Source organism: Rhinopithecus roxellana, chromosome 13 (genome assembly GCF_007565055.1).
Source record: "Rhinopithecus roxellana isolate Shanxi Qingling chromosome 13, ASM756505v1, whole genome shotgun sequence".
Taxonomy (NCBI): Eukaryota; Metazoa; Chordata; class Mammalia; order Primates; family Cercopithecidae; genus Rhinopithecus; species Rhinopithecus roxellana.
The window spans coordinates 52,313,971-52,324,653 of record NC_044561.1 but is presented as its reverse complement, the minus strand read 5'-3'; the positions used below and the strand labels follow the sequence as shown (position 1 = coordinate 52,324,653).

Below are 10,683 nucleotides of genomic sequence, written 5' to 3'. Positions count from 1 at the left end.
GTTTGAGGAGGCTGAAGATAGGGCCCCAATCCCTTCTAGCTTGTAGGGTTTCTGCTGAGAAATCTGCTGTTAATCTGATAGGTTTTCCTTCATAGGTTACCTGGTGCTTCTGTCTCATAGCTCTTAAGATTCTTCCGTTTGTCTTAACTTTGGATAACCTGATGACAGTGTGCCTAGGGAATGATCTTTTTACAATGAACTTTCCAGGTGTTCTTTCAGCTTCTTGTATTTGGATGTCTAGGTCTCTAGCAAGGCTGGGGAAGTTTTCCTCAATTACTCCCCCAAATATGTTTTCCAAACTTTTAGAATTCTCTTCTTCCTCAGGAGCACTGATTATTCTTAGGTTTGGTTGTTTAACATAATCCCAGACTTCATGGAGGCTTTGTTCATATTTTCGTATTCTTTTTCCTTTGTCTTTGTTGGATTGGGTTAATTCGAAGACCTTGTCTTCAAGCTCTGAATTTCTTTCTTCTACTTGTTCAATTCTATTGCTGAGACTTCCTAGAGTTTTTTGCATTTCTGTAAGTGTATCCAATGTTTCCTGAAGTTTTGATTGTTTTTTCTTTAAGCTATCTATTTCCTTGAATGTTTCTCCCTTCACTTCTTGTATTGTTTTTTGGATTTCCTTGCACCGGGATTCGCTTTTCTCTGGTGCCTCCCTGATTAGCTTAATAACTAACCTCCTGAATTCTTTTTCAGGTAAATCAGGGATTTCTTCTTAGTTTGGATCCATTGCTGGTAACTAGTGTGATTTTTTCTTTTGGGGCAGGGGGTGTTAAAGAGCCTTGTTTTGTCATATTACCAGAGTTGGTTTTCTGGTTCCTTCTCATTTGGGTAGGCTCTGTCAGAGGGAAGGTCTAGGGCTGAAGGCTGTGGTTCAGATTCTTTTGTTCCACTAGATGTTCTTTTGTTGTAGTACTCTTCCCCTTTTCCTACAGATGTGACTTCCTGTGAGCTGAACTGCAGTGACTGTTGCCTGTCTTCTGGGTCTAGCCACCCAGCAAGTGTGCCTGGCTCCAGGCTGGCACTGGGAGTTGTCTGCACAGAGTCCTGGATGTGAACCATCTATGGGTCTCTCAGCCATGGGTACCAGCACCTGTTCCAGTGGAGCTGGGGGGCTGTGCAGTGGACTCCATGAGAATTCTTAGCTTTGGTGGTTTAATGCTCTACTTTTGTGCTGGTTGGCCTCCTGCTGGGAAGTGGCGCTTTCCAGAGAGCATCAGCTGTGGTAGTGTGGAGAGGAACCAGCAGTGGGTGGGGCCCTAGAATTCCCAAGAGCATATGCCCTTTGTCTTCACTACCAGGGTGGGTAGGGAAGGGCCACCAGGTGGGGGCAGGGCTAGGTGTGTCTGAGCTCAGACTCTCCTTGGGTGGGTCTTGCTGCGACTGCTTTGGGGGATGGGGGTGAGGTTCCCAGGTCAGTGGAGTTGTATACCTAGGAGGATTATGGCTGCTCTGCTGAGTCATGCAGGTTGTCAGGGAAGTAAGGGACAGCCGGCAGTTACAGGCCTCACCCAGCTCCCACGCAATACAAAGGGCCAGTCTCACTCCCACCATGCCCCTCTAACAGCCCCAAGTCTGTTTCCAGGCAGTGGGCAACCCAGGCTTGAGAACTTGCCCCAGGCTCCTTGCCTCCCAGCTGCAAAAGAAAAGGGCATGGTTCTTCCCCTGCCTGTGAAGTCTGCACACTGGATTCATGCCATCCCCTGAGTTCTGGCTAGGAGGCTTCTCGCCCCAGTTCACCTGGAGATTTCCTTCTCCCTGTGGCATTTCCACTGACTCCTCTAGCTGCCCTCCCAATGGGTCCCTGTGGTGCCAGGCAGGAATGGCCTGCTTGGGGACCCAGCAAGCTCCCAAGGCCTTTCCCACTGCTTTCTCTACCCCTGTATTTCACTTGGCTCTCTAACTTGACTGAGCTCCAGGTAAGGTCAGAAACTTCTCCCGCAAACAGACCTTCAGTTTCTCCAGTTGGGGTGTGTGTTCAGGAGAAAAGGATCTCCCTTTCCCACTTCTGCAGTTGGGGCGCTCACAGTATTTGGGGTGTCTCCCATGTCCTGCAGGAGCAGTCTGCTTCCTTCAGAGAGTCTGTGGGTTCTCCCGAGATTGCCGGTTTGTTCTTGCAGTCAACCTGGAGCTAAAATTCACTATGCAAGCCTCCGCACGCTGCTCTGTCCGTCCGAGTTGGAGCTACAATCTAGTCCTGTCTCCGATCCACCATAATGATCCCTGCTCGAGTCGCCTAATTTAAACCTGCCTAAATCATCTTTTGTAAATGATTTACAGCAACTTTCTGTAATATGTAAAGACCTTCGGCAACAATGAAACATTTCTCTCAACTCCTGGCCACCTCATCCGAGGCTGGTAACACAGGCCGTGGTGGGGCCCCAGCACGCAGATCCCACTTAGAGAATCATTGGTTTCATTACTTGTGTTCCCACTAGACTTTGAGCTCTGGGGGGAGGGGGAGGGTCACCTGTCCTATTCACCACTATGTCCCTAAGGCCTAGAATGGTACCTGGCACATAGTAGGTATTCAGTGTATTCTTAGTGAATAACTCAAGTGGTTCAATGAACAAGCAGCCAGTGACAAAGGAAAGCATATGGAAAGAGGGGTCCACAGGATGTTTGGCTGGGTTGGTCACTCTTGGCCCACTGGCAGGGTACAGGCTGTGAAGTCTGCAAGCATTCTGGGGACCCACAGGGGCACAAGGACGACTCCTGCTGTCCAGGCTCATGGCAGTCAGGAGAGGCCCAGGGCAGTGGCCGCTGCCCAGGCAGAATCCACCCTTTATCTCAGGACTGCTCAGCATGGGCTGTGCCCCTTTTCTGCCTGGCAACCCCTCTGATCTCTAACCAGATTCCCTGTGAGGGTCCTGGATGGAAATTCCGATGGGGCCCGTTGATGGGGGTACCTGGGTAGGGAGCAGGCCACCTGAGGGGAGACGGAGAGAGACCCCGAGGAGGCAGATTTCCGGGGGGTGGCTGGCTGTCCTCCTTCCTCTGCCAGTGCAGGTCCCTAAGCAGCGTGCAGCCTGGACCAGGTATCAGAGCAAGGCCAGCAGGGACTCATGCCTGAAATAGACACGGCCTCTGCAGGGGCTCAGGAATAGGAGAAAGACAGGAGGCAGCAAGTCAAGCCTGCCAGGCTTCCAAGGTTGGCCCCTGCTGTGTATGACACCTGACTTCAAGAGAAAGCTGCAGCGCAGATAAGGAAACTGAACTTTTCTGGACTTACCAGCCCGGCCAGGAAAAATGTTGTGGGCAAAACACTCAGGACAGAGAGCAATGGGCCAGGGGTGGGGGCTGGACCCAGGAGCCTCCAGGACACAGGGAGGAGGTGACCGCAAGGTCAGACAGGAAGCCTGAGCTGTGGGACTCCTTGGGGGCATTTGTGGGGAGGGCGGGGAGAGTCAGGGCAGGACCAAGAGAGGGCTGCAGAATGAAAGCACAGCCAGGAGAGACCAGAAGAGGAGAACCGGAGACTGAGCCCCAGGATGGGGATTCTGTGAGCCTGGGCCTGGCCCGCCTGCTGTCTGAGGGAAGCCATCTGGTCCAGCCAAATTGGAAGGCGTGGTAGCCTTGGGAGACATTCTCAGAATTCCCTATCTTTTTTTTGAGGTGGAGCATTGCTGTGTCGCCCAGGCTGGAGTACAGTGGCACGATCTCAGCTCACTGAAACCTCTGCCTCCTGAGTTGAAGTGATTCTTCTGCCTCAGCCTCCCAAGTAAGTGAGATTACAGGGGTGTGCCACCACACCCAGCTAATTTTTGTATTTTTAGTAGAGACGGGGTTTCACCATGTTGGCCAGGCTGGTCTTGAACTCCTGACCTCAGGTGATCTGCCTGCCTCAACTTCCCAAAGTGCTGGGATTACAGGCATGAGCCACCGTGCCCAGCCACAAAGTTCACTGTTAATAAAAGGCCCAGGAAACGCAGGCCCAGACAGAAAAATAATATGCTTTACCATCTCTAGAGAGTCTATGTGCCCACTATTTTTGTTTTTGTTTCTTTCTGTTTATTTTCCTATCACAATTAGTAGGAAAGATATTTCTTTTTTTTTTTTTTTTTTTTGAGACGGAGTCTCGCTCTGTCGCCCAGGCTGGAGTGCAGTGGCCGGATCTCAGCTCACTGCAAGCTCCGCCTCCCGGGTTTATGCCATTCTCTGCCTCAGCCTCCGGAGTAGCTGGGACTACAGGCGCCCGCCACCGCGCCCGGCTAGTTTTTTGTATTTTTTTAGTAGAGACGGGGTTTCACCATATTAGCCAGGATGGTCTCAATCTCCTGACCTCGTGATCCGCCCTGTCTCGGCCTCCCAAAGTGCTGGGATTACAGGCTTGAGCCACTGCGCCCAGCCGAAGATATTTCAAATAACAAAGGCTATGTCCAGGCCAGGCACGGTGGCTCGCGCCTGTAATCCCAGCACTTTGGGAGGCTGAGGCAGGTGGATCGCTTGAGCTCAGGAAATCGAGACCAGCCTGGGCAACATGGCAAAACCCTGTCTCTACCGAAAATAGAAAAATTAGTCAGGTGTGGTGGTGTGTGTCTGTAGTCTCAGCTACTTGGGGGGCTGAGGCAGGAGAACTGCTTGAACCTGGGAGGCAGAAATTGCAATGAGCCGGCCTGAATCCTCTCTGAGCGGCAGAGCGAGACACTGTCTCATAATAAATAAATAAATAAATAAATAAATAAATAAATAAATAAGAAAGAAAAGAAAAAAAGACTATATCCAAATTGACCTATGGGAAAGTCATTTTCATAGGTCAAAGTGGTCACATATCAGCATTGCACATGGCTCTGCCTGATGCATCTGGTCCAGGACAGAAGGCAGTAGGGGCAAGGGCCTCAAATCTCTTCCTCAGGCAGCTCTAGGTGTGGAGCGGAGCGGTCCCCAAGAGACCAGAGGCTGATGGCAGCTATGAAGAGAGAAGGCAGGCTACTGCACCCCCAGAGCAGAGGGAAAAGGAATGGTCACAGGGAAACTGACTCAGAAAAGCAAACGGGCCGGGTCATCCCTGGGGGAGGAGGACCCTGGGGCTGACTCTCAGGGTGGTCCGTGTCCCCAGCCAGGTTCTTCCAGGCAAGTCTCAGGATGTCCTCAGCCCATTCTCAAGATAGTCACCCACCTGAAGACCTCAGGGCCAAGCCAGCCCATGCAAACAGACTATGCAGGTGGCCTGGCAAAGCTGGCCCCATGCCAGTTTCCGTACTATTTGAAATGTAAGTCTGCGTTGGTTTCAGCTCAGGGTTTTGTTTTGGTTTGGTTTTTTTGAGACAGAGTCTCACTGTTGCCCAGGCTGGAGTGCAGTGGTGCAATCTCGGCTCACAGCAACTTTCACCTCCCAAGTTCAAATGATTCTCCTGCCTCAGCCTCCCGAGTAGCTGGTATTACAGGCATGCCCCACCATGCCTGGCTAATTTTTGTGTTTTCAGTAGAGACAGGGTTTCTCCCTGTTGGCCAGGCTGGTCTCAAACTCCTGACCTCAACTGATCCACCCACCTCGGCCTCCCAAAGTGCTGGGATTCCAGGCGTGAGCCACTGCACCTGGCCTAGCTCAGGGTTTTAAGTGGATTAGTGAGTTGTCTGTTTGTTCTTCCCCAGGGCACCTCAGCTTTTGAATGTGTGGCCACTGCCACCTTCATGGCCCTGGGCAGCTCGACACTAAATTTCCAACCACCCCTTCCGGTATGATGAGGCTGCCTGGCCATCCTAGGTGGAATCAACCACACTCAGCTCTGTGGAAGACGAAATGCCCAACACTTCCCCAGAGCCGCCTGCAGCAACTGACACCCGCCTGCCTCGGCTGCTGCTCCACCTGCTCAGGCCTGCCTCCAGAGTTGTCAGGTGAGAGGGGACAACTTTGCAAAGGCTGTGGCAGGAGGGACAGCATCGCTACCCCGAGGCCCCAGGCCAGGAGGCCCTCACCCGGGCCTGCTAGCGGGAGAGGCTGTAACCACAAACGCCCTCTTTGGCTCCAGACCTGTCCTTTCCAGCCCACTGATGGGGAGGAGAGTGGGTGGCAGTGAGGACAGAACAGTGACACTAACGCTTACTTGAGAAATGCTCATTTACCTGGAGGCATGCTCTTTTTCCACCTCTGGGGACCTCCCTCAGGCTAATACACAGCTCTGTGGTCCTTGCTTCTCCCTCAGCATCCTCTGGCAAGGCCACCTCTCCTGGATGCCACCCACAGAGCCCTGGGGACCCGGATACTGGTCCCCATGGGGCCCCTATGAGAGTTGAGCAAGTTATCAATCACATGCCCCTCAGTATCCTCAGCTGTCAAATGGTGATGAAAATGGTAGTTATGTCACAGGGCTGTTGTGAGGATGAAACGAGCAAAATACTTAGACCAGCACATGGTGCGTAGGAAGGATTCAACAAGTGTTACGTGATTATGTAAGTATTATTCTTGTTGTTGTTTCAAAGACGCAAGTGTCTCTCATGCAACCCATGTCAGGAAGGCAGCTGGGATCAGAAATACAAAGGAACAAATAACTGTTAGGTTGGTGCAAAAGTCATTGCAGATTTTGCCATTACTTTTAGTGGCAAAATTGTCTCTGACTTTTACACCAACCTAATAGCTAGCTAACAGGTCTCTCAGCTGCTCATCTCTGTTCCTCCAACCACAGCTGTTTCATTTCATGTCCCGCTACAGATCAACTTTCTCTGCTCCCCAGTCCTTATGGCCAAATGTGTCTATCTATCCTAGCTCCTCGATGTTCGTATTATAGGCTCAGCTGTGTTCCCTGGTTGGCTTCCCGCTTGCACTGGGGGACGGTCCTTGAAAAAGAGAGAAATAATTGGGGCATAGGCCCCAAAGGTGTCTGCAATAGGACAAGTGAGAACCTTGATAGGAATTCTTCGCAGGCTGATTCCAAATGAGAGCTGAATATCTGTCCTTCCTGGAGAAGTTGCAAAAGCAAAAACCTATTGTGAGCTTGGATGTCACTGCCAATGTGTTTAAATCAAGGTACTTCTTTGGCTAATACAAAATAATGTTTTCTTTTATTTGGATCAGAATTTTGAAGAGCTTGTTCTTCAGTAACAACTAGGTCAGCCTTGGCTATCTAGAGGCTATCTTGAAGTTTTGGGGGGTTTTGTTTGTTTGAGATGGAGTTTTGCTCTTCTTGCCCAGGCTGGAGTGCAGTGGCACAATCTCAGCTCACTGCAACCTCTGCCTCCCTGGCTCAGGCAGTTCTCCTGCCTCAGCCTCCCGAGTAGCTGGGATTACAGGCACCCACCACCATGCCCAGCTAATTTTTTATATGTTTAGTAGAGATGGGGGTCTCATCATGTTGGTGAGGCTGGTCTCGAACTCCTGACCTCAGGTGGTCCACCTGCCTCAGCCTCCTAAAGTGCTGGAATTACAGGCGTGAGCCACCTCACCCAGCCAAAAGGAAATTGAAGCTTTATATGTTATTTTTACTCTACCTAATGTTATCTTCTTGTCACATTTTAAATGTTTTGTTGTTGACTATATGAGACAAAAACTAAAAGGACCATTGTGATGGCTTGTCTGAGGTGACATGCTTGGTGAAGTTCAGGTCATGCTGAAAGTACTTTGGGTAACTTAAATAACTGACAAATGAAACAACTATTAGGATGAGCTTTGTGGTCTGCTCCTGTGTGTGGAAAAATAATTGTGCTCATTTTCATGGTCACTTTTTTAAGAACTGGCAGAAGAGTGTGAAAAAGGAGAAAGGGTAATGGTTTTGCCATTTCATTTAAACAAAGGAACAGGAGACATTTGTTTCTTTAGGATTCAACAAGTAAAAGAGGGAAGTGCATAATGTTGGGCCAGGATGCTTTTCTTCCTTTTCTTTTTTTTTAAATTATACTTCAAGTTCTAGGGTACATGTGCACAATGTGTAGGTTTGTTACATACGTATATATGTGCCATGTTGGTGTGCTGCGCCCATCAAAAGGTTTGTCTTTTGAAGTGATAAAATGTTTTAAAATTGACTGTGGTGATGATTGCATGTATCAGTGAAAATACTAAAAGCCATTGAATTGTATACTTTAAATGGGTGAATTATAAAGTATGTGAATTCTATCTCAATACAGCTATTTAAAAAAAAAATGAATGAATGAAAACTGGTAACAACAATCAAAAAGCTACCTAAGTCACCCATATAAGGGTCATCCCAAACATATCCCGAAACTGACCTAAAATCTGAGAAAATTGACCTGGTTGGTCTCTTGATAAAGCCATTCCCCCTCATATTGCCTAATTAGCCTCCTAATGCTAAGTGATTTGTATTCATTGTATTGCATCTTATGCAATCAATAAACAATACTCTTTTTTTTGAGACAGGGTCTCATTCTGTCGCCCAGGCTGGAGTGCAGTGGCACGATCTCAGCTCACCATAGCCTTCGTCTCCCAGGCTCAAACGATCCTCCCTCAGCCTCCCAAGTTGCTGGGACTATAGGCACACACCACCACACCTGGCTAATTTTTGTATTTTTTGTAAAGATCAGGTTTTGCTATATTGCCCAGGCTAGTCTTAAACTCCTGAACTGAAGTGATTCGCCTGCCTTGGCCTCCCAAAGTGGTAGGATTACAGGCATGAGACACTGCGCCCAGCCTGCAATAAGTAATACTTTTAAAACGTTAAGTTATCCCAAAATATAGAATCCAAAATAATTTCTTTCCATTTTAAACCTAAGCAAGTAGGTGATTGGTTGTTCTATATGTTTGTAGTGAATATTTGCCATGTGACAAATGACAAATTTTTCACGAGTCATGCCCCGAGTAGTTTTAGTACATGTCAATGGTTTATACAAACATAAAAAGTAGGGCCAAATTCAGGAAGCACATCTGAGCTTGGAGAATGTAAGTTCTTCTCTACCACCAGCAAATAAGAATGTCAAAAGTTGTAGCAACTTTTAAAGCAAGCAAAACCAGAAAGTAAGGAGCATATGGTAAGTTCTCCAATGCTAAAAGCCAGCATTGCAGCTGCTCTAGTGCAGCCTTGAAGTATGGTAGAAAAGAAATAAAATAGGCCGGTGCAGTGGTTCATGTTTGTAATCCCAGAACTTTAGGAGGCAGAGGCAGGAAGATTGTTTGAGGCCAGGAGTTCAATACCAGCCTGGGCAACATAGCAAGACATCCTGTCTATAAAAAAATAAAATTTAAAAGTTAGCTGGGCGTGGTGGTACGTGCCTGTAGTTCCAGCTACTTGGGAGGCTGGGGCAGGAGGATTGCGTGAGCCTAGGAGCTCTAGGCTGCAGTGAGCTATGATCACACCAGTGTACTACAGCCTGGGCAACAGAGCAAGCCCTGTGAGACGGGAAGGGAAGGGAAGGGAAAGGGAAGGGAGGGGAGGGGAGGGGAGGAGAGGGGAGGGGAAGGCAGAGGGAGGAAGTCTTTGTTATTTAAATACAAAGCTATAATGGACATTATTCAAGAAGCTGTTTCTTCTGTATACTAACAAATGCCGGCCGGGCGGGCGCGGTGGCTCATGCCTGTAATCCTAGCACTTTGGGAGGCCGAGGCGGGCTGATCACAAGGTCAGGAGATCGAGACCATGGTGAAACCCCGTCTCTACTAAAAATACAAAAAATTAGCTGGGCGCAGTGGCAAAATTAGCCGGGCGCGGTGGCGGGCGCCTGTCCCAGCTACTCGGGAGGCTGAGGCAGGAGAATGGCGTGAACCCGGGAGGCGGAGCTTGCAGTGAGCCGAGATCGCGCCACTGCACTCCAGCCTGGGCGACAGAGCGAGACTCCGCCTCAAAAAAAAAAAAAAAAAAAAAAACTCCAGACACATGGAAGAGAACAAGCAGCTACAGAAGGAATCAAAATTTAAAGAGAATTTAAAAGAAAACAAGATAGAGCCCTCTCTGCAGTCTGTCCCATTAGGGTGTAAAAGCCTCTGAGGTTGGAATTCTGACTAACGCTTCAACTTCCACAGATAGGCGGCAAGCCAAAGGGATCCTCATGTTCACAGAAAGTCTTCCTGAAACCCAAGTGGACACCCAGATCAGAGACCATGAAGTGAAACAGATGGAGAAACTCCCTGGAAAGTTTCACTGGGAACAAACACTGGATTATTCAGACTAGCCTGGACCGTGAAAAAAATTCTACTAGAAGCATTGTGAGCTGAATCCAGGTGCCCTGGCTTCAAATCCTATCAGAGGTGGGTTCTGACATGAGGTAGATTATGAGCCCACAGCCACCAGGAAGAACCAGTCACAGGCAAGAGCTTTTAGCCCTGCCCAGAAGGAAAGGACCACCAAGTTCCCAAAAGCAGCAGACAAGTGTCCTCCAGGAACTGAGAGACTCAGCCTGGTACTGTGTGCTAATAATTACACCGGGCTTTTTTGTTTTTTAAAGAAAAATAAGTTGTAAAATTCCAGCACTTTGGGAGGCCAAGGCAGGTGGATCCCTTGAGCCCAGGAGTTTGAGACCAGCCTGGACAACATAGTGAAACCCTGACTCTATAAAAAAAAAAAAATAATAATAATAATAATAATAATAATAATAATACAAAAATCAGCCAGTCGTGGTGGCACGTGCCTCTTGTCCCAGCTACTCGGGAGGCTGATGTGGTAGGATCACTTGAACTCAGGAGGTTGAGGCTGCAGTGAGCCAAGAATGCACCACTGCACTCCAGCCTGGGTGACAGATCTTGTCTTAAAAAAAAAGAAAAGAAAAGACAAAAGAAAAGAAAAAGAAGGAAAAAAG

At 48.6% G+C, this 10,683-nt stretch overlaps 1 long non-coding RNA gene across 1 annotated transcript; it reads left to right on the top strand.

Moving 5' to 3' along the window:
• The first annotated feature begins 3,662 nt into the window (after positions 1–3,662).
• LOC115892761 lies at positions 3,663–10,427 on the top strand. Its single transcript, XR_004052655.1, has 3 exons — positions 3,663–3,724; positions 5,599–5,841; positions 9,911–10,427. It is a non-coding gene; the product is annotated as an uncharacterized LOC115892761 (long non-coding RNA).
• Positions 10,428–10,683: the final 256 nt, after the last annotated feature.